Source organism: Psammomys obesus, unplaced genomic scaffold (assembly GCF_907164565.1).
Source record: "Psammomys obesus unplaced genomic scaffold, mPsaObe1.curated_primary_1811, whole genome shotgun sequence".
Lineage (NCBI taxonomy): Eukaryota > Metazoa > Chordata > Mammalia > Rodentia > Muridae > Psammomys > Psammomys obesus.
In genome coordinates this window covers 3,420,577-3,440,870 of record NW_026596064.1, presented here as the reverse complement: position 1 = coordinate 3,440,870, position 20,294 = coordinate 3,420,577, and the positions used below count along the sequence as shown (strand labels likewise).

The 20,294-nt window shown below is 48.2% G+C and overlaps 1 protein-coding gene across 2 annotated transcripts in view; it reads right to left on the bottom strand.

The window, feature by feature from the left end:
* St6gal1 (ST6 beta-galactoside alpha-2,6-sialyltransferase 1) overlaps positions 1-20,294 on the bottom strand; it is a 127,383-nt gene that overhangs the window by 76,278 nt on the left and 30,811 nt on the right. The window lies entirely within an intron of this gene.

The following is a 20,294-nucleotide window of genomic DNA, read 5'->3' as shown; positions in this document are numbered from 1 at the left end:
TTTGGTTTGGTTTGGTTTGGTTTGGTTTGGTTTGGTTTGGTTTGGTTTGGTTTGGTTTGGTTTGAGACAGGGTCTCCCTACATAGCCCTGGCTGTCCTGGTACTCTCTCTGTAAATGAGGTTAGCCTCAGACTCACAAGGATCTGCCTGCCTCTAACTGCCAAGTGCTGGCATTAAAGGTGTGTGTCACCATCCCTGACCTATACAAAGACATCTTCACTAGAGAAAAGCTGTAGCATTTCCAACATTAGCGTCTACATCTCCCATGCGGGCATGCAGAGTCAGTGGGCACATACTTATTCAATCACAATAATGCCCGTAAACATCAAAGCAATCACTACTGAATACTACCAATGTCTCTTCCAATGTCTCTTTTGAAAAGGTAGTTTCCTCTGAGCCAGGGGTGGTGGTGCATGCCTTTAATGCCAGTACTTGGGAGACAGAGGCAGGCAGATCTCTGTGAGTTCGAGACCAGCCTGGCCTACCAAGTGAGTCCATGACAACCAGGGCTCTGTTAACACAGAGAAACCCTGTCTCAACAGCCAGCCCTCAAAAAAAAAAAAAAGGTATTTTCCTCTTTCCCTATCCTTCATTCTCCATAAGACCAGGAGTACTCCCAATAAACTTCAGCAAACAATAGATGAATAAATAATAAAAGCCCAGAAGTTTTCTCCAGAGCCTAATGATCCCTTTTACTAACAAATATTTCTCAAGATTCTCCTAAGAGTGAGACACTGAGCTGGCTGCCAGGGAACCAGCTGGCTTTAAGCACCTATGTTTCTTAGACTCATTCTTCAAGTTGCTCTCCCTGTGGTATGCCCTGCTCTTTCCCTATTGGTAGCCATGCAACCTTGAGTAGGCTGCTTCAAACTCTGACACAGTCTCCTCTGCCGGCCAGCATGGTAGGAAGCTGTGCACAGGCTTCGCACAGATCTGGAGAGATAAGATACAACATCGTTCTGGAGTTTGGTTTTCTTCTGTTTTTTTTTTTTCTTTTTTTTTTCTTTCTCTCACTCGTTCTTGTGCTGTCTGATGATCTGTCTCTTTTCCAAAGACGATGAGATTAAAATAGAAGCTGAGCAGTTCTCCTTTCTCCCAGGACATCTGCCAATACTGTGTTGTTTGCTACCACTGGGGAACCAGATCTGCATTCTCAGCACATCAATTTTTTAAAGGCGTCCGGGGATCAGGGGCTGAGGTTCAAACATGCTTTGCAAGTCATAGTTTCCTTGTAATTTTTTCTGTCCTTTCCTCCCCATTGTTCTTTTCATCAAATCACAAACAAATATACCATAGGTCACCTAAATCTACCTTTCAGCTTGCTGCAAGGTGTAGCTGGTTTGATGCCAGCCTCTGACCTGAGTCCCAAGATGATCCCATCATGTTTGGGAAACTCTCGTTCCCTTGGTTTCCCTAAACTGATTGTCAGTTCTCTCACAGTCATTGCAGGACACGGATAAAACAGCATTCTTGTCACGAAAGTGAGCTTCCTGGAGATTTATCTCTCAAAATCATAACCACTGTGCAGTAAAAAAAAAAAAAAAAAAAAAAGGAAGCTAATAAAACCACATAGAAATGCACAAGGGACAAAGGAGTGTGTTGCTAAGGCAAGAAAGCACCACAGAACCAGCCCTCCCCATTAGATACTAGTTTTGTTGGTGTCGATACAGCGGCCTGCTTCTAAGTTCTACAATATTTAATGGGCTCAACACTTTTTCTCAGGGACTCACTGTGTGACAAGCACTGTGACGGGGCCTTGAACTGAGTAGTAACTATTCAACACGGACCAAATTTCCAGACGTAATCGGCATGCTGTTTCTTAAGTCAGACTGCATGTTATCTGTTCACGATGTACTCACCTCCCCCAAGGACTTCCTCACAGCTAAAGAAAAAGATTCAATTTTACAGCAGGGTATTCTAAATTTAGAACACTTCCCCATTTCCCTCAAATAATTGAAATTAACTCACATCATTCCACTGAAATTGCTTTTCTAATAGCAAAATCTAGAGACACCCCCTACCCCTGGGGGTAACTCCACGTCTTACTTCAGTCCCTCCAATTCTTTCTGGGAATCTTCCACATTTTCCCTCCCTATGCATCTTCCACATCTCCCCACCCCACCCACCTCCACCTCTGCATTCATGGTGACCAGCAACTTGCTGGCCTGGAATGCTTACTTCAGTCTATCTCTTGCATAAAGATTCCTATATCCGTGCAGCCAGACCCGCAGACGGTCCCCTGAAAGTGCCTAAACTGTAGATCTACATTTACTCATTTTTTAAACACACACATTGGGCTGGAGAGATGGCTCAGCGGGTAAGAGCACTGGCTGTTCTTCCAGAGGACCCGGGTTCTCCCAGCACCCATGTGGCAGCTCACAACTGTCTGTGACTCCTATTCCAGGGGATCCAACACCCTCATACAGGCATACATGCAGGCGAAACACTAATGTACATAAAATCCTCAAATTAATCATATACATGTTCACACGCAGGTAGCACACATACCGGCACATACATGTGTACACACACACACACACACACACACACACACACACACACACACTTTATACATATTAACCTACTTACTACGCACCAGGCACAATTCTTAGTGCTTAGAACAGGATAAACAAGATGACAGCCACCACACTGACAATGTTCTAGTCTAGCTAGGAGCAGGAGACACAAAAGAAACAACATCAGAGGTGCATCATAGGAAAGGGATATGTGATGAAGGGAATGCCCTAGAGCAGCACCTGAGGCAAACATGTGAAACAGAGGAAAGGGCCTGTGGAAAGCTCTGAGCAGTGTCTGGTAGATAGAGAGCAAGAAGGTAAGAAGAAGGAGGAGGTGCCGCCTCAAAGTATGGACAGGGAGCAGAATCTGTGCACCCTGTGGTCACAGTAAGGTCGTCATGAGCACCGGAACAGCCCACTCTGACTGAAAGCCACCAGAACCACTCAAGGGACAGGAAGAACCATGCGAGAACTACGTAAGAACAGGAAGCAACACAGCAGCGCGGCTTAGACTAGGTTGTCTGCGGCAGCGCTGGTAAGATGTGAATGTTTATTCCATGTGGCCTGAAAGCACACCCGGTGTCTCGATGTGGCTGCAAACTAAGAGTCTGAATGACTTCAGGGTTGGGGCACCCCAACTAGAAGGGTGGTGCTGCTTTCAGTGGAAAATAAGGAGCCAGAGAGAAACAGTTCTGGGGTCAAACAGTGGAAACCCAGATCAGACGGTCAAACGGAGCAGGCAGCCTGAGCAGATGTGTTTGGGTGAGAAGGAGCACCAGAAGGTGTGCGTTACTTGGGACGTTGCTGATCTGTTGGTTACGTTTTCCTCCACAGGCTACACATGTGTCCCCTCTGAGTTTAAACCCAGCTCCTCCACTTTGTAGCAATGCGATCTCGGGGACACTCAGCAGCTCTTATACCTACCTCCTAGGGCTATCCTGAGACAACTAGGCAGCTGGTGTTTGTCACCCTGACCACCAGGGTGAGCCTTCCTCACTCTCCTCACCTCACTATATTTTGGCAAACATGGGATCTTGACTCTTCTTTCTGACCTTGAGCTCAAGTCATCCTGACCCAGAGTCCTCCTGGCTCACAGTGGCCATTCCCGTATTTTATTTCTTTACAGAAAACCCAGAAAGGTTGTTAAGTCCATATCAGTGGGTCAGAATGTGCTATTTGTGGCCTGAAAATATTTTTGGAAATTTGCTTCCCATGTCTTTCTTTTCCCATTATTGACATATTACTTAAATCACTGTTTTCCCCCTAGACATGGTCTCACTGTGTAACCTAGGCTGGCCTTGAACTCATGATTTTCTTGAACTAGCCTCCTGAGAACTGGGATTTCAGGTGTGTGCACACAATTGACAATCCTAATCATACTAACATCGTTTAAATTAGAAAGGAAACCTAGCAGGCCCACGTGATCCATGTTTATAATTTCAGATACTCAGGAGGCTAGAAAGGAACACAGCAGCAGGTTGGTAAGCATGGTGCTGAAATGGCAGCTAAGAATTTACAACTGATCCAGAGGCAACAGGCAGAGGGAGAAAGAGGGAGAAAGAGAGAGAGAGAGAGAGAGAGAGAGAGAGAGAGGCTGGGCCTGGAGGGCCCAAACCTCAAAGCCCACACACAATAACACGCCTTCTCCAACAAGCCACACTTGCTAATCCTTCCCAAATAGTTCCACTAACTGGGGACTGAGCATTCCAACATATGGACGTATGGGGGACCATTCTCATTCTACCACAGGCACAGGAGAACCCCCGAGACCCGTATACCAGCACTCCATCTCTGCTGCAGGCATCAGAGCCACATCTCAAATGTGAGCATGACTTCCAGTGTGTGCGTGGACCCCACCCCATCTCCACCCCCATCACGCCCCCAGTTCGATCTGTTCATAGATTCACTCTTTCATACCAATCGGAGCAACTAATCCCTAGTTTCCTTCTTACCCAAGGAAGCAAGACTTGCTAACATTACAGTAAATGACATGGGCAGAAGTCATTCTAGTCTATAAGGCACAGAGGCCTCAGTGTGAAGACCAGTGCCATTCATCACCCTATGGCACTATGGTTACCTAAGACAACCAAGGTCAGTTCTGTGGGTCTCCGCTAATTTGTTCATACAACAGGAACTCTATGACCAGGATTACAGAGTTGGTGTGAGGATTAAGTGAGAAAGGATCCAGAACACTGTGAGTGTTCAGAAAAAAAAAGTTCTAGTGGATCCTAACTCCCAGGTCATCTTGGATCTTTGGGATGGAAATACCTGAGGAAGCTCTTTCCATGGGCTTCATTCGGCTACACCAGGACCCTATACAGTGTTCCTATGCTATAGGAAGCTTTTGATAAGTTTTCTCAAGTATGCAGTTGGAAACAGAAAATGGTCTAGGGTAGAAGATGGACCCCAGTTTCTGATGGGGAAACTCCCCTCAGTATCTTCTGGAGCTGGTATTTGCTATTTTATGGGTTCCTTTTTCCCTTCCACCCTTCTCCACTCTTATTAACCCCTAACACTAGATAGGAGAGAAAAACAAAACAAAACAAAACATTAGAGGGGGAAAAGAGTGACATTATTTTCCTGCTGATTAGAGGCAACCAGTTCCTTGGGGCAAGTTTGACCTTCCCCAGCAGGATCTCTAATTTCTTCTTCTTGTTTCTTTGAGCAATGACAACTTGACAAACAGCAACCAATGGCATCCAACCACCAACAAGCCAACAACAGCAACTCAACCTCCCCAGGGGGCCCTAGCACTTATATCTCCTCTGAAAAGTTCCCAGAATTCCAAATGTCACACACCGGCAGAAACTATCTGCAGCTGGCAAAGCAACATCCTGACAAGAACATGAGGCAAATCAGTCACCTGCTGTGAAGAGCCCCATATCTCCACACCTGGGATTAAAACAAAAACATGTTTACATAACATTTGGGGGGGGGGCTGATTGATTGAATGATTTTGTTTTTTGAAACAGGGTTTCTCTGTGTAGCCCTGGCTGTCTGTCTGTAGACCAAGCTGGCCTTGAACTCACAAAGATCGGCCTGCCTCTGCCTCCTGATTGCTGGGATTAAAGATGTGCGCCACCACCGCCCCATTTCTGTGTTTTCAAAAGAAACCAAAATTACACAATTCTCACTACAATCTTCTGTAACTAATACCGCACAAGTTGAGAACTTAAACAAAGATGAGTTAGAAAGGCTCTATCCACCAGTCACTGAGAGCAGAATGCTTTAGTCTACTAGTGGCATGGCTTCAACCAGAGGCCCAGAACCTATGCACATCTGGGCAGCCTCGGAGGACCTGAAGCAGCGGGAAGCCACCTATCCAACTGTAGCCTCTGACGCACTCCTGTCAAAGCAACGAGGCCAATTTCTTTGGTAACTATTACCTCTAAAACTGGAGCTCTTGGGTAAACAGACCTGAAATCCTACTTAGTACAAACACTGGACTGCAAACAAGGACGTTAGCAATCACACACTTCGTGACCACCTTCACAAAGGGTCTGTACCTGGACCTGGCAGATATGCTTGCCTGTCTCACTCCTGATCAGTCCGGGAAAACTCACTGGCCTTCTCTGGTTCCTGTGCTGCCCCGCTGCTCCAATACACTGTTATGTTCATTTTGCTCTGAAAGTCTGACACTTTCTTCTTTCTCATGTGGAGATGTCACGCCCCTTGTTTAGTCCAGTGTTCCGCCTTGCTCTGTATTGCAGCTGCACTCGGAGCCCCTCACGAGGGAGGGGGGGAGGGCCTGCACACATAGAATAATATGGGTTGCAGAATAAGCTTCCTGGTCAGCACCCCTAGGTCACGGCAGCCTGACCCCAAGTGGTCGGGACTAGGAAAGAGTTCATTCTAGTCACAAATAGTTATGGATTTAGACTTTCGGGATGGCAGCTCACTAATCCAGACCCTACATCCTCTTTAAGAGCTTACATGAGGGCCCACCATGAGCCATGCCCTTATAGGCAAGAAGTCATCAAACAGTGTTTCTAAAACAGAATCCTGTTATTACAGAGTGCCCTCCTTCCCATCTGGGTTAAGTTTTAACAAGAGACCCATGGAGTCTTAGGACCGGACAACTGGCAGGCAATGGCACAGCAGCTAAGAAGGGGCACAGCTGTCCACAGCACAGCAACGTCCTTCACTCATACTCTAGTTAGCTTAACTTTGCTGTGGTTCAAGTATGCATCTGTGACTTCACAGTGTCACCAGCATCTACTTACAGGGGATTTGGAGTCACTAACAAGGCAATGGTCACGTGCCACACTCTGCAATGCCCAGCTCATAAAAACTCTAGTCAGAATCAGTGGCGGCCCAAGGACCTCAGCAAACAATAATGTCCTTCCTGCTCTTCTCAGAGCTGCCTTAATTAGCCATTAAGAGTCTCTGAGACCGGGGCTTAAACTCAGACCTGGCCATGTGCAGAATACAAAGCGCTACACTAAGGACCTCCCAGAAGCCTCTGCCGTAGAAGAATGTAGATGGGCAGGACGCCAGCGGGGCAGAAAGGCCTACGTGAGCAGTACTGGGTCCAAGTTGAGGCTTGGACACAGTTCGTGTTGCTTCCTCAAGAGCTGCTCTTAGGGAGTGGCACTACCCAGCAAGTACCCCTGAGTGCCACAGGGAGGAAGGGAAGCTTGACTTGGGTTTCCTGTAGCCACTGCTTTTATCCCACTTTGCACGCTTCTCCCCAACTCCCTTGGGAAGTGACCAGGACGCCCACTCTTCCTCCAAGTCTGTACTCAGCCCTGCCTCATGGGGCTCCTGTCCTGGAAGGCAGACTGGCCAGAGTCTGTGAGTCTTGCCTGAGGAACCCATGCTTCACTGTCTGCGCAATCACTCCCACTCTACCACCCCTGATAGGACCCTTGAGGACTGGGGACCCAGGTTAGGGCCCGAGGACTTTGGGTACTATGCCTGGCCTTCAGAGCAACCAGCTCACCATTTCGCCTCTCGAGCAACAGCTCAGCCTAGGATTCTGATAAAAGGTAGACCACTTGTGAGTGACACATTAGTGTGCGACTTATTCATCGGCCCTCATCCCCTCTTGTACACAGATGTGTCCCAAGTCAGTGTGAGTCAAGAACAAAAAGGATCCAATCTCTGCTGCTCAGGCCTTAGGGGTAGAAGAAACAAACAAACCTGTGTGAAGCTTTAAGAACTACAGGCCGGGGTGCTGCCAGTTCTCCTAGAGGAAGTCAAAAAAGGTTTACCCTGTTTTGAAGGATAAATAGGAGTTCGCCAGACAGAGCAAGGTATAGCCTAGTTGAGGCCAGCAAAGCAAAAACTGGGTCACAGATGGCCCGGTTATGCTCAGAGCTGGGGAAGCTGGGAGAGTGTGGGGCTCAGTGATGGGCTACCAGGAGGCCTCTGCTCCAGGGATGACTGGCTCCACCCCAAGCAAGGGACATCAAGATACTGTTTTCTCTAAACCAGCAGTTCTCAGCCTGTGGGTCACAGCCCCCTTGCCAAACCTCTCTCTCAAAAAGTGTTTACAGTATGATTCATAACATTAGCAAAGTTACAGTTATAAAGTAGCAATGAAAATAATTTAAAGGTTGGGGGTGACATGAGGAACTCTATTAAAGGATCACAGCATTAGGAAGGTGGAGAACCACTGGTCCTATTGTGATGAGCTTTGGTGGAATGTGAAGTGCCATCAAGGCAGCACTCCAGCAGGCAGCAGACAAGCTGTAGCCCGTCTTCTCCTACTCCTGGCCAGCATCCCTAGACCAGGTGATGCTGAACTCAGTCAAGTCCGCATAGGAAGGGCAGGCTTAGCCGTGGTGACAGAGATGAGACCCAAAGCAGACTGTAACCTCCCTGAGACCAATGAGGACATTCTGAAGGGACACTTGCGGCTGTCTCTTTGGCTGTCAGACTACAGAAACAGTGCACCTCATGAACCCTGAATTTCCCCCTCAAGGATCTCACACTGAAAGAAAAGGCTGAGGTCCTGGGGATGAGCAGAAGAGAAACTTGTCTCATGAGGAGACTGGAGCTAAGGGAAATCACATCTTGTCCAGGATTGCTTGGCTACACATACTTCCGGAAACCTGGTTAAACCTTATCCTCATTTGTGTTAGATCCCAAACATGGACTTGAAAGGAGAGGACACTGGATCTTTGTCTCTCTTCCCAGGTTGTTAGAGCTCAGGAGCTCACGTAAAACTCATAACAGGACCAAGTGCACGGACAACCTGAGAAACGTCAGTGTGCATCTAGAGGCACCAAGGTCCTGAAAAGAACCCAAACAGCCCTGGGTTTGCCCTTTATTACTTTCATATGCCTGAATGAGAAACCGTCTTCTCATCTTTGAAAGGATCTCTCACACAGTCACAAGGACACAGGGACACACATACACACACGGGCCCCCCACACACACAGCCTAGTTCTGAGCACTAAAGCTAATTTCATTCAAAGTGGTGCTGTAAGCAGCCATGCCTCCCTGTTGCTAAACTAATTACTAATATCTTTGTTTTTATGTTGGTGAAGCTTCAAAGAGCCCCACCAGGGAGCGAGTGGAGTCAGCGCCCAGAGGCGAGGGCTGCTCTGTCTCTAAGGGAGACAGAGGAATGCTTCCAAATGCTTTCTGCCTCCCCCTTTTCCCCCTGCTCTTCGTAGGATCAAGTTTCCCCCTGACCCAGTGGATCCAGCAGCGCTCTAGACCTCTCGCTGAGTCCTTTTCAGAGGTCTCACATGACGGCCTGGCAGCCTCAGCTGTTCCCAGTGAGGGCGTTACTAATACAGGCATTTTTCCGCAAACTCTGGCAAACAGTCTGAAACGGCAAGTGAAAAAATTGCGTCTAAATTCTCACTGGGGCTGAGGGCGGTGGTGGCCACGGCAACTCATCTTTATCAGGAGGGACTCAGGGCTCTCTGGGCGTGGCTAAGGGAAATAGCTAGGGGTCAGAGGGAGGGGCCCAGTCATAGCCCTCACCTGTGGGCTTCCAGGGAATGCTGTGAAGGCCAGGCGCAGGGGAATCCAGCTCTGTGACTTCTTAGCAATAGCAAACCCCAACAGCACAGCTGCCTGAGACAGGAGACATGGGGGAGCACCCTGGGGTGAGGGGCTCGAAGGACTCTTATTCACAAGGTCTCTGCAGTTACGACAGTGCTCAGTAAGTACCAATAACTGAAGTGGGATGGCAGACAAGATGAAAAACCCAGGCTTTGCACCCACAGCACAGGCAACACATAACTGAAATCAGCCCCTCCAGCCTCAGTTTCCTCAGCAGGAAGATTTGGAATGATGCCGCATAGTTTAAAGGTTCATTTAAGAATGTGATGTATGCAAAACACCATCCATCACCCTGACGCAATGCATGAAAACAGCCATCCACCTCATAAATGGGCTTCTTACATGATACAGAGCAGAGCCAACTGTCAATCAAGTCTATCTTTAGTTCTGGGGAGAAGAAAAAGGCTGGACAGAGGTGGACAAGGTACAGAACAACTGGCCACATCTCCTGGGGATCTTGAACTAGCTGGATCTAATCTGTGCTCTGGACAGCTCAGCTCTGGAGCCCTGACTCCGGGTAGGAACGAGGGAGAAGTGTGACCTCCATGCAGCTTCCGGAGCTTCTGAAGCAGCTCGGCTCTGCAGTTCTGGAGTATCCGTGCTTAGCAGACCACAGCTTTCGCCAGCCTCCCAGGACCACTGTCTCCAGGACCAGAACAGGGATGGGACAACGGAAACTTCTAGGACTCAGATTTAAAGAGAAACTCAGTCAGTTGTAGAAGCTCAGATTGGCACCTATGGATAGCAGAAGCCTATCTGAACCTGATTATAACCCTGAGGGCCTGACCTCTCAGGCTCACCTCATTCACCTCTGTAATGTGGGTACAGCTGAGCACTCTCGTGGAAATCTCTCTGTGCTGCAATCTTGCTCAATAGGACAGTATATACACACACACACATACACACACCACACACATGAATACACACAGTCACTCACACAAACATACACACACATACATACACATGCACACACATTCACACATATACACACACATGAACCATACACATACACACACACCACACACATACACACCACACACATACACACACACCACACACACACATGCACGCACACACACGTATACCCTGGAGCAAGGGATAAGAGAGACAAGAAGTGCAAGGAAAGCTTGCTGGGGAGAGGAGAGAGACGTGGTATGGAGAAGCTGCTGGTGCAAATGAGGACAGGCAGAGTTCAAAGGTCAGGAGCAGCACAGCTGGCTAGGGCAGAATTGGAGCTGAGGAGAACATGGGGACAGAGGAGAGACTGGCTACGTTCACCTAGCAGAGTTTCACTCCCATCCACACCTTGTGTTCCATTCCCCTTGCACAAGTTTGGTCCCCATTGCCTACCTTCACAACCCTCACCACAGCCTCCTAACCAACCTCCGTTTCAGATGCCTCACCTGGACAAGATGAAGTCACCCTCAATAATCAAACAGTACCTCAGACACTTAAAACAATCCCTGTGTTTAAGCCACTCTGTTCGCAGTCCAGGGAGCGCCTTGCTCCCCAGCCACCAAGCAGCACCAGCCTTTGAATCCGTAGACCCTTAGACTCTAGGGCCCCTCACTGGCCACAGGCTCTTCATTTACCCTGGACAGATGTCTTCAATGCCACCTGTCAAATCCAAGCACTGTAATCAGCTCACCATCTCTTCCTCCCTCCAGAGATCATGCAGCCGGGCCTGCCAATGCGTCAAGCTATTTACAGATGTGGGAAGCATCTTGTTCCTGCTGCTGGGCCAGTAACTGAGCACACCACAAGGGACTGCAGAAACAAGGCCTCTCTACCTGCTCTACAAACAGAGTCATAGGGCAGAAAACAAACAGCGGCCCGGCAGCCGCCGCAGCTCCACACCGGAAAGCCAGAGAGCCCAGTCAAGGTTAAGCCTGCCTTCCACAAGAGGCTGGCCAGCTGCAGAAAAGCAGCCATTGGCACCTGCTTATTTCTTTATTCGGTTTTGTGCCTAGCCCAACTGTGGCTTCAGCAGGCTCTCAGGAAACAACCATTTAATCAATCAATATCAACTAATTAGTAATTTAATTAATGACTGAAATCCTCCTGCTGGAAGCGCAGAACTAATCTTACACAAAATAAAAAAATATTCTATTGCTTGGAAAGGTTACCCAACACCGATAATAGATTGGGACAATGGCTGCACAACTCAGCAACTTTTTAAAAAAAAATCATCTCTCTCTCTTTCTCCTCTCTCTCCCTTCCTATCTCACACACACGTCTATTTTCTTCGTATTTGTTTTGTGACTATATGTGTGGGTGCATGAACTATAGCGTTTCGTATTTGTTTTGTGAATATATGTGTGGGTGCATGAACTACAGCGTTTCTGTGGAAGTCGAAGGACAGCTTGTGGGGTCTGTTTTCTCCTTCTGCCGCATGAGTCCTGGTCATCAGGACTGCTAATTGCTAATTCAGCAGAGTGAAGAACACAGTCAGAGGCACACTCCGCAACAGAAAAAGATGGCTAGCCCTGAGGGCACGCTCTCAGAGTCCTCGAGTACCCACAGGTCCATCAGAGGATGAAAAGCTGGACGAGGGTAACCGCATAGAGCAGTCTGTGACGAGGAGCAAAGGTCCTGAATGGCAATGTGGCAGGCTACAGCCATCACCCAGCACCAAGCACCAACACATTCCTGAACATCACCCAAGGACTGACTCTGCCTATTGCCTACAGCTAAGCCCCAGGTCAGAATCACTTCCTGAAGACGCGTCCAGTCTCTCAGACTGCTCAATCACACAGCCTCGGAGTTCCCTGCACACAATCTGTAACTTCACATTTGCTGGTATCAGTATTTCAGTCTCTCTCTTTAGACAGTACATAGGAGGGCTAGAACCAGGCTCCCGTGTTCGTGGTGGCCCGCACAGATCCAAGATGCGCCACCAAAGGAGTAAATAGGATGAGTGGCCACCCTGAAAAACCCATTACGTTTTCTTCCAGCAGCCCTGCCCTGTGTGTTCACGCAGGGGGCACCTGGAGAAGAGGCAGACAAGTCCAAGTACAAATTGAGAGAGCAAACACTCTCCCAGGCCACTCACCCCAACACCCCCAATCTGTCTTCCTCTCTTCCATGAAGAAGCTGTTATCCTTAAAGCTGTTAGTCTTTAGAGGGAAGGGTACCAGAACCCAGACTGGTCAGAATAGACTGGCCACACTCCTTCCCAGCCATTCCTGATGGGCAGAAGTAGGAGGGGTGGGATGGTGGTTTCCAAAGCTCACACTCAAGGTTACCTCTGCCAGGCCAGTGGATGAGAATCTTAGCACTACTGAGGTCACATACATCCCCCAGGTCAGCTTCTCCCCAAGCTGTGTATGAACGGGGGTGTAAGCACATAGCAGGCTCAGAAACTGCATCTCTCAGGTAGGTGTGGCATTTGGAACCTAACCTCCACTCACACCTCTGCAGAGTGGGTCCCATCAGGTCTCCAAGGAATTTCCCATTCTCTCTGGAAATTCGTTCACTCCCATCAACCCTGTTTTCTGTTGTTCTAGCCCAAACTGTCCCTGCTCCAGGAAAAACTGGCAGAAAACTCCCTCTCCTTGTGAGTTCCTCATCACAAATCTAGCTAGTGCTCAGGTAGAGTAGAAACAAGGTGGCTGCCAAATTGCTAGGGTTGCAATCGCTACCTACTTGCTAGCTATAAAATGGCTGCTCCTCTGGGTTCACATATTTAAACCGGGCGGCCTCTTAGAGCTGTGGTGAAGATGAAGTGAATTAACAGGACACTCAGTGCCCCTAACATGAGCACACTGTCACTGCTAATTGCTGATGTTCTTGCTCCAGAGTGCAGAAGCCTCTCTACCTAAGAAGCGGAAAGGGCAGAAAACGTTGAGTCTAAGGTGAGCCTGAAAATGGGCAGCTGCCACTGGCAATGTCAGACCAAGAAACTGAGAAAACACTCCTCCGGGGACAGATCCAGAGGCACAGATGTTGGTACACTGGTACCAGGGAGGGTCAGGCTGGGTGCACAGTAAAAAGCACTTGTAGGGGGTTGGAGAGGTGGCTCTGTGGTTAAGAGCACTGGCTACTCTTCCAAAGGACCCTGGTTCAAATCCCAGCACCCACATGGCACTCACAACTGTCCGTAATTCCAATTCCAGGAGATCTAACACCTTCACACAGATATAGTTAGAGGCAAAACACAGACATACATGGAGGTAAAACACAAATGTAAATAAAATAAAATAAAATTCATTAAAAAAAAAAAAAAAAGCACTTGCAGGCTGTTTGCTTATCTGCACAGAAAAGGGGGGGAAAAGTCCTCCCTGGAAAACTACACAGCTCTATGAAATATCTTCTTCCTTAGCCACCCAGAACAATGAACCATATCAAAGAACAAAGAGGCGACGTGGACAAGGTTCTGGACAAGGTAGAAGAGGAAAGACAGCACCCGACCCATCTGCTTCCCTGGCAGAGGGCACAGCAGGCTCTAACTACAGGCAGGTCCAGTTTCAGACCCGAGAGGGACATGTATGTCACTCTCAGGCTGAAGAACAAGCAGTAAGGGACAAGAGGCCACCCCAGCATGGTTGGCACAGCTGAGGAAGCAAGCCGGCGCTACTCGATGTGGGCAGGAAGGTACGAAGGGTGTGAAATGAGTCATCACTCTCCAAAACAATCTGTCAGCCTCTTTAAAAACTGAAAAACACGTTTGCTATAGAACCGACTGTTTCTAGTCCTGGGCAATTGTCCCAGAGAAAGGAAAAGAAAGCAAACAAACAAACAACTTCATGTTCACACATAAGCCTGTGCGCTGCCGACATCAGCCCTATTTTCAACACCCCAAAGCCTGGGAACGACTAAACTATCTTTCAGTGGGTACAGTGGTTTGAACAAGAGTAATTAGTCCCCCACAGGCTAAGGCATTTAAACCTCTGGCAGCCGTTTGGGGAGGCAATGGAACTATGGAACCTCTACGAGTGACTTTACTGGAGTAACATATGTCACCAAGGGAAGGTTTCGCGCGTTCACAGCCTCGCCCCACTTCCAGTCCACTCTGTGTTTCCTCTGGGTGGCTGGGATGTTCCTGCCAGCACGCCTGCGCCTTGCTGCCATAACTACCAGTACCAACTCTGACCCTCTGGAATCATAAGCCAAAACAAACTTTCTTCCTTGACTCGCTTCTGGTCACAGTTATTTCGTCACAGCAGAAAGGTGACAAACGCACGGGTTAGGTGCCGTACATCCACTGAATACTACGGACTGGTACCCGGCTAGTGATAGAGTCGGCAATGGCGGCAGGGTGGAGAGGGATTACAAGGAATGCCAAAAATGCATCTCGAACAACTGCATATTGTATGAGACAATGATCCAAGGGGAGAATGGGGAGGAACCGCTGGGATGACACAGGCAGAGTGCTAGGGAGGCTCTCTGTGGCTATGGAACACTGCTGAGTCCCAATCGCAGCAGTGGATGCACTGGATTCCGCAGAGAACATTTGAGCACTGCAGGCTCAGGACAGCGGTTTCAGGAGCCCGCCCTTCTCAACATCCTGTAATTACACAAGATGGGGCCCGCTGGCAAAAATCAAAGTTGTTTTCCACCTCTCCGACCCACCTGTGGAGCTTTCTGTGGATTCTGTAATTATTTCAAAACAAAATGGATGTAAGAACAAACAGGAGCGCACAGGCAGTAATCAGGGCGCTGGGATTACAGAGCACATCCATCTGCTCCAAACCCCAGTGCTCAAAGCAGATCCGACCACCCGTAGCTCTGAAAGTCACGTGAACAAGCCTCTACTCAAGCAGTTGTCTGCCCTCTGCCTCCACACACACAGCTAACCCTTCCTTTCCTGGAAAGCCATCATTCTCCCCCAAGACACGTTAGGATTGCTGCTATCCTCTTACCAGACATGCACCATACTAATCCAACAGGGTTATAATTATTGGATTGCTTGTCTGTATCTCCAGCTCCATACATAGAGCAGAGCTTGAGGAAATGGCTACAACCTAGCCAAGAAAGCCTTGTTGGTAGAATATTTAAGGAAATCTTTCAAAAGAATTATAAGATACTCAATTTTTTATAGAACCGTTTTTTGTTTTGTTTTGTTTTAAATAAAAGCCCTGAGGTTTGAGCTGAAACTTCATGCAAGTAAATGCGTAGATAGCCGATGCGCACATGAAAAAAGGCCGAGCAGCATTAACCAGGAGGGAAGTGCCAACACTGCAAAGAAGACATCCCAGGGGAAGTGGGTAAAGCTGAAAACCACCTGGCAGACTGAATGAAAAACAGAAATAAAAACGAAAGGCAATAGCTGGTCCTAGGAATGGTGGAGGAAAAGGTTTATTATAGCTATGTGGGAGAGCATAGCCAGAGGCAGGGACATCGAGAAGAAACCTGACTGGACATGACCAGCATGAACTGTGCCTTGTAGGGACAGGGTTGGGGAAACCAGATGCAGCAGCCAGGAGGCGAAAAGTACAAAGAGAGAGGGTAACAAAAATGGCTGACTTTTACAGAAAAGCAACCTTGGGCTGGAGAATTCAGGGTAGGGGACCAGGTATGCCAGCCAGGAGAGCGCTGTAACAGGTAGGGACTGAGGGATGCAGGGAGACCCGGCAGCCAGCGTCCACTTAGATATGTTCAAGAGATACCTCAGCCACTTGTCTCAGAAACCTGTCACAGACAAGGATTGGCAAGGAGCACCTGCAGTGCCAGGGCCCTGTTCCAGGAGACAGTTTGCAGTTTCCTGAAAAACGCACACTGACCCTAGGACACTGCCAGACTCTACCGTGGGTTTTCACAAGAGAAATCTATTTAATTAAAGTTTTTTTTTTCTTCCTGACATTAATAGTTGCACACTGAAAGCAATCCAAATATTTGCCTAAAGGTGGGTGGTTAAACTGTGGGACACCCACACCCTTTTAACAGTAAAGAAAGAAATGGCTGATTTACCTTCCTGGGGCAGGAAGGTAGCACTGTTTGGCCAGGAAGGCTTGATGAGACAGACCTTGGTCAGTCAGGACACCAAGTCTAGTTCCAAGTGAGCAATAAACAAGCCCTTCCCCTTTCTGGATCTCTGCTTCTTCCAAGAAAGAAGGTCAAAGAACACTTTCAACCCTATTTTATGTTCTCTGCGCACCCTGCAGAGCCTAGCTCTTCCTCCCTCTCAAGCTGCTTGGGTGCCACAGTCAAAAGGGGTCTCAATTCTTGGTGAAACTGCACCCCACCACCCCACCAGCTCAAAGCAGAGCCCCCTTCTCCCCCTGCAGTGCCTTCCTAGACAGCCCCTGGCCACTCTGCCTCCTCTCCGGGGCTACCCCTCTTCCCCAGGTGTCCTCGTTAGGGTTTCTATTACTCTGGTAGAACACCATGACCAAAAGCAACTTGAGGAGAAAAGGGTTCCGTTCACTCTCATTTCCACATCATGGTCCATCATCAAAGGAAGCCAGCGCAAGAGGTCGAGGCAGGAACCTGGAGCTGACGCAGGAGCCACAGAGGGTGCTGCTTACCGGCTCCTCATGGCTTGCTCAGCCTGCTTTCTTACAGAACCCAAGACCACCAGCTCGGGGGCTACCCCACCCTCAGTGAGACAGACCCTCCTAAATCAATTATCTATCAAGAAAATGCGCCCCAGGATTGCCCACAGGCCAATCTAGCAGAGGCACTATCTGACTTGTTGTTTCCTCTTCTAAATGACCCTAGCTGGTGTTGCTTAGAGTGGTAGTCAGAGACCGAACACTTCATACTGAGGTTAGAGGTTCTACACACCCTGGGATGCACAGCAGCTTTAGTTAAAAGCGGGTAGTTTTCTCTTTCAGAGTCCTTGAAAGACAAGCTGGAAGGGCATGGTTCCAGCAGAAAGGAGGGCCTATGTCCTATACAGTCTTGCTTCAAGGAAGTTCCTCCCCTTGTCCTTGTTGGATCTGTGTACCCAAGGCTGGGCCAGAATTTCTTACCCAAGCAGACTGGGTCATTTGGCTGCCCTGTAGTAGACAATAAATATCCACAAAACTAGATCAACGTCTTCTTGCTTGGAATATTTTCTGAACGGGACTCCAGTAGCACAAGAAATAGTCCTAAGGGTTGAAATGAAATCAAGAAGCTTCCGTCCAACAAAGAGAACAAGCATGGGGTGAATGGACAAGCTACAGAATGGAGGAAGTCGTCACCAAGTGTACCTCAGGCAACAAATGTTGAGTCAATGAATGTGTCGATGAACTGAACAGGCAGCATATGTATTCCAAAACATTCAATGTCCTTGGCTACCAGGGAGTGCAGATTAAAACTAGTCTGAAATTCCATCTCATCTGAGTCAAGAAAGCAAACAGCAACAAATTCTGTAGAAGATATAGGGAAAAGGAACATTATTCACTGCTGATGAGCGTGTCAACTAGTACAGTCACCGCTGAGTCCCTATGGAGGATTCTCAGAAGCTGCTTGTGCCTCCCATGAGTCCATATGGAGGTTTGTCAGGAAACTGACTATGATTCAGCTCTATTGCTCTTGGATATACTCCTGAAGGGGTCAGCCAACACTCCAGAGAAATGCCTTGCATATCTCTGTTTATAGCAACACCTTTCACAATACCAAGGAGGTGGAACCAGCTAGACTAGGCGGCCATTAAAAAAAAAAAAGAAGAAAAAAACCTAATCATGGCACTTGCAGAAATGGATAGGGCTGAAATCCTTGTGGTGAGTGAAGATTCAGAAAGACAAATTGCTTTATGTTCTCTCATATATGTAGACCACTCACAGAGGGGAAAAAAAAAAAAAAAAAAAAAAAAAACAGATTCATCCTAGGACCCTTGTAAAGAAATCTGAGAAGGGAGGGGGGAAGCAACCCGGTTGCTGGCCAGCAGGGAAGGCTGGGCGGATTACAGCAGGCTCACTCACTCACCTGGGCCATCAAGCCAAAGCTGCAGGAAGCAAAGGCAGAAGGAGTTCCTGGGAGATCAGCAAAAAACTCCACTGCCCCTGTTCACAGGAATTCAAAAGTAGAATGACTCACCCTTAGGGGGGGAAATGCTTGCTGAAGCTGGCTTGGGAAACCCTGCCTGGATGACCACTTGCTTCATCCTCCACATCTGAGACGTGGCAGATGCCGTGCCACAGGGAAGAGGGCACACAGACAAAGCAGAGAGCGTGGATGCTCAATCCGCGCCCTGCCCTTTCTTACCTCACAAAGATTCCTCACAGTCCTCAGAGCAAGAACAGCCTCAGCATCGAGAAGGAAAACCAAGCCCCTGACGAGGAAGGAGGGTTCCATCCCAGAAACTATAAGCTGCTTCTGAAGGATACCCAGGTTTTGGCACCTATTCGGGGGAAGGCCCACGAAGGGCAGACGCAAGGCTGCCAGCCAAAGAACTGTCATGTTCCCTTGTTGGTTACATACAGCAGCTCCGAGGTCAGGCAGCCTCAGATCCCTGGCCCCGACCCCCAGCCCAGCGTCTTCCCCAGCATCCCATAGCTTCACCCCAAGGGCTGACCACCAGCAGCTAGGTGGAGGGAGTCCTAGGATGGGGGTCCAGATGAAAGCTGTGACCCTCCCTATCTTTCTAATTTCCTGAGCCACAAAAGGAAAACTAAAATGTGACCAATGTCTCACCCTGTCCCTGACCCCCCTTTTAAGGACACAGGCAAGAAGTTCTAAGTAGGAGGCAGAAAACTCAGAAAGGAGAAGGGCAGAGGCCAGGACTCCATTATGCTAATTTAATTAGCTCTAATCTGCTGACAGCAGGGCCTTGAAGGGAGAAAGAGGCTTTTGTTGAAGCTTCATGTTTGGCAGGAAGTCACCCTCACCCTCCCTCAGAGATAATGAGTCTGAAGGTTCTGACTTGGGTCCTGACTTTCACATCCAGTGTGGCTGAGATTCCTATTCATCCTTCTCGGACCAGCCTCTCAACTTCTTCAGGAAGGAAAATGCAGCCCAGATGTTGGTCAATAAATGGAGGGTTTTCGTCGCCTTTATGAAAGGGTATCAATAATTCAGAACCCCCCAAGATGTCAATCAGAGAGGAATGCAGCCAGTTTCTCTCCATCAATAAACCAAACGTTTCCTGCTTGCCTAACTCCCTCCTGCAGTGGGCAAGGAGCCTCACAGAATCAGACATTCTCACAGCCGTTATGTAGCCGGACCCCTTTATAGCTACCCATGAGTCACCGCACACAGGGGAGGAGACTCAGAGTGGTGGTACTGCGCTTGCCTAGCATGAGCAAGCCCCTGGCTTGAGTGCCAACAGCACCAAAAGAAAAAGAAACTTCCAGAAAGCCTGCTTTGTAGCTTCTCCAGTTTCCATAGCAATACATCACTTTCCCACAATGGTCAACTTTAAGCTGCAAACTGTTTTGTCTTGTTTTTCTTCGTGTGTGTGTGTGTGTTTGTGTGTGTGTGTGTGTGTTGATAATGTTTTTTTTTTTCTGTTCTGTTTTTAACAATTTTTAACAAGCAGTTTGTAAAATTCCTGGATGCTGAAGACTCAAAGTTGAGAATGAGAGACACAGAAGGCTTCTGTGACAACTTCCCCCTCCCCAAAGAAACACTGAAGAGGAAGCCATCAAAGAGAACTCTTAAAACTGTGACAAGGGTGCTGAAGTGTAGCTCTTCACAGTTTCTGGCAGGTGGGTGTGGGGGAGGTTTGAGCACTCAGCTTTCTTTAATGGGCTGGCCAATGGAAGTTTGAGCATGCTCCAGTGAGTATATGAGAAACACAGATGGGACTCTGTATTTCTTCTTCTTCTTCTTCTTCTTCTTCTTCTTCTTCTTCTTCTTCTTCTTCTTCTTCTTCTTCTTCTTCTTCTTCTTC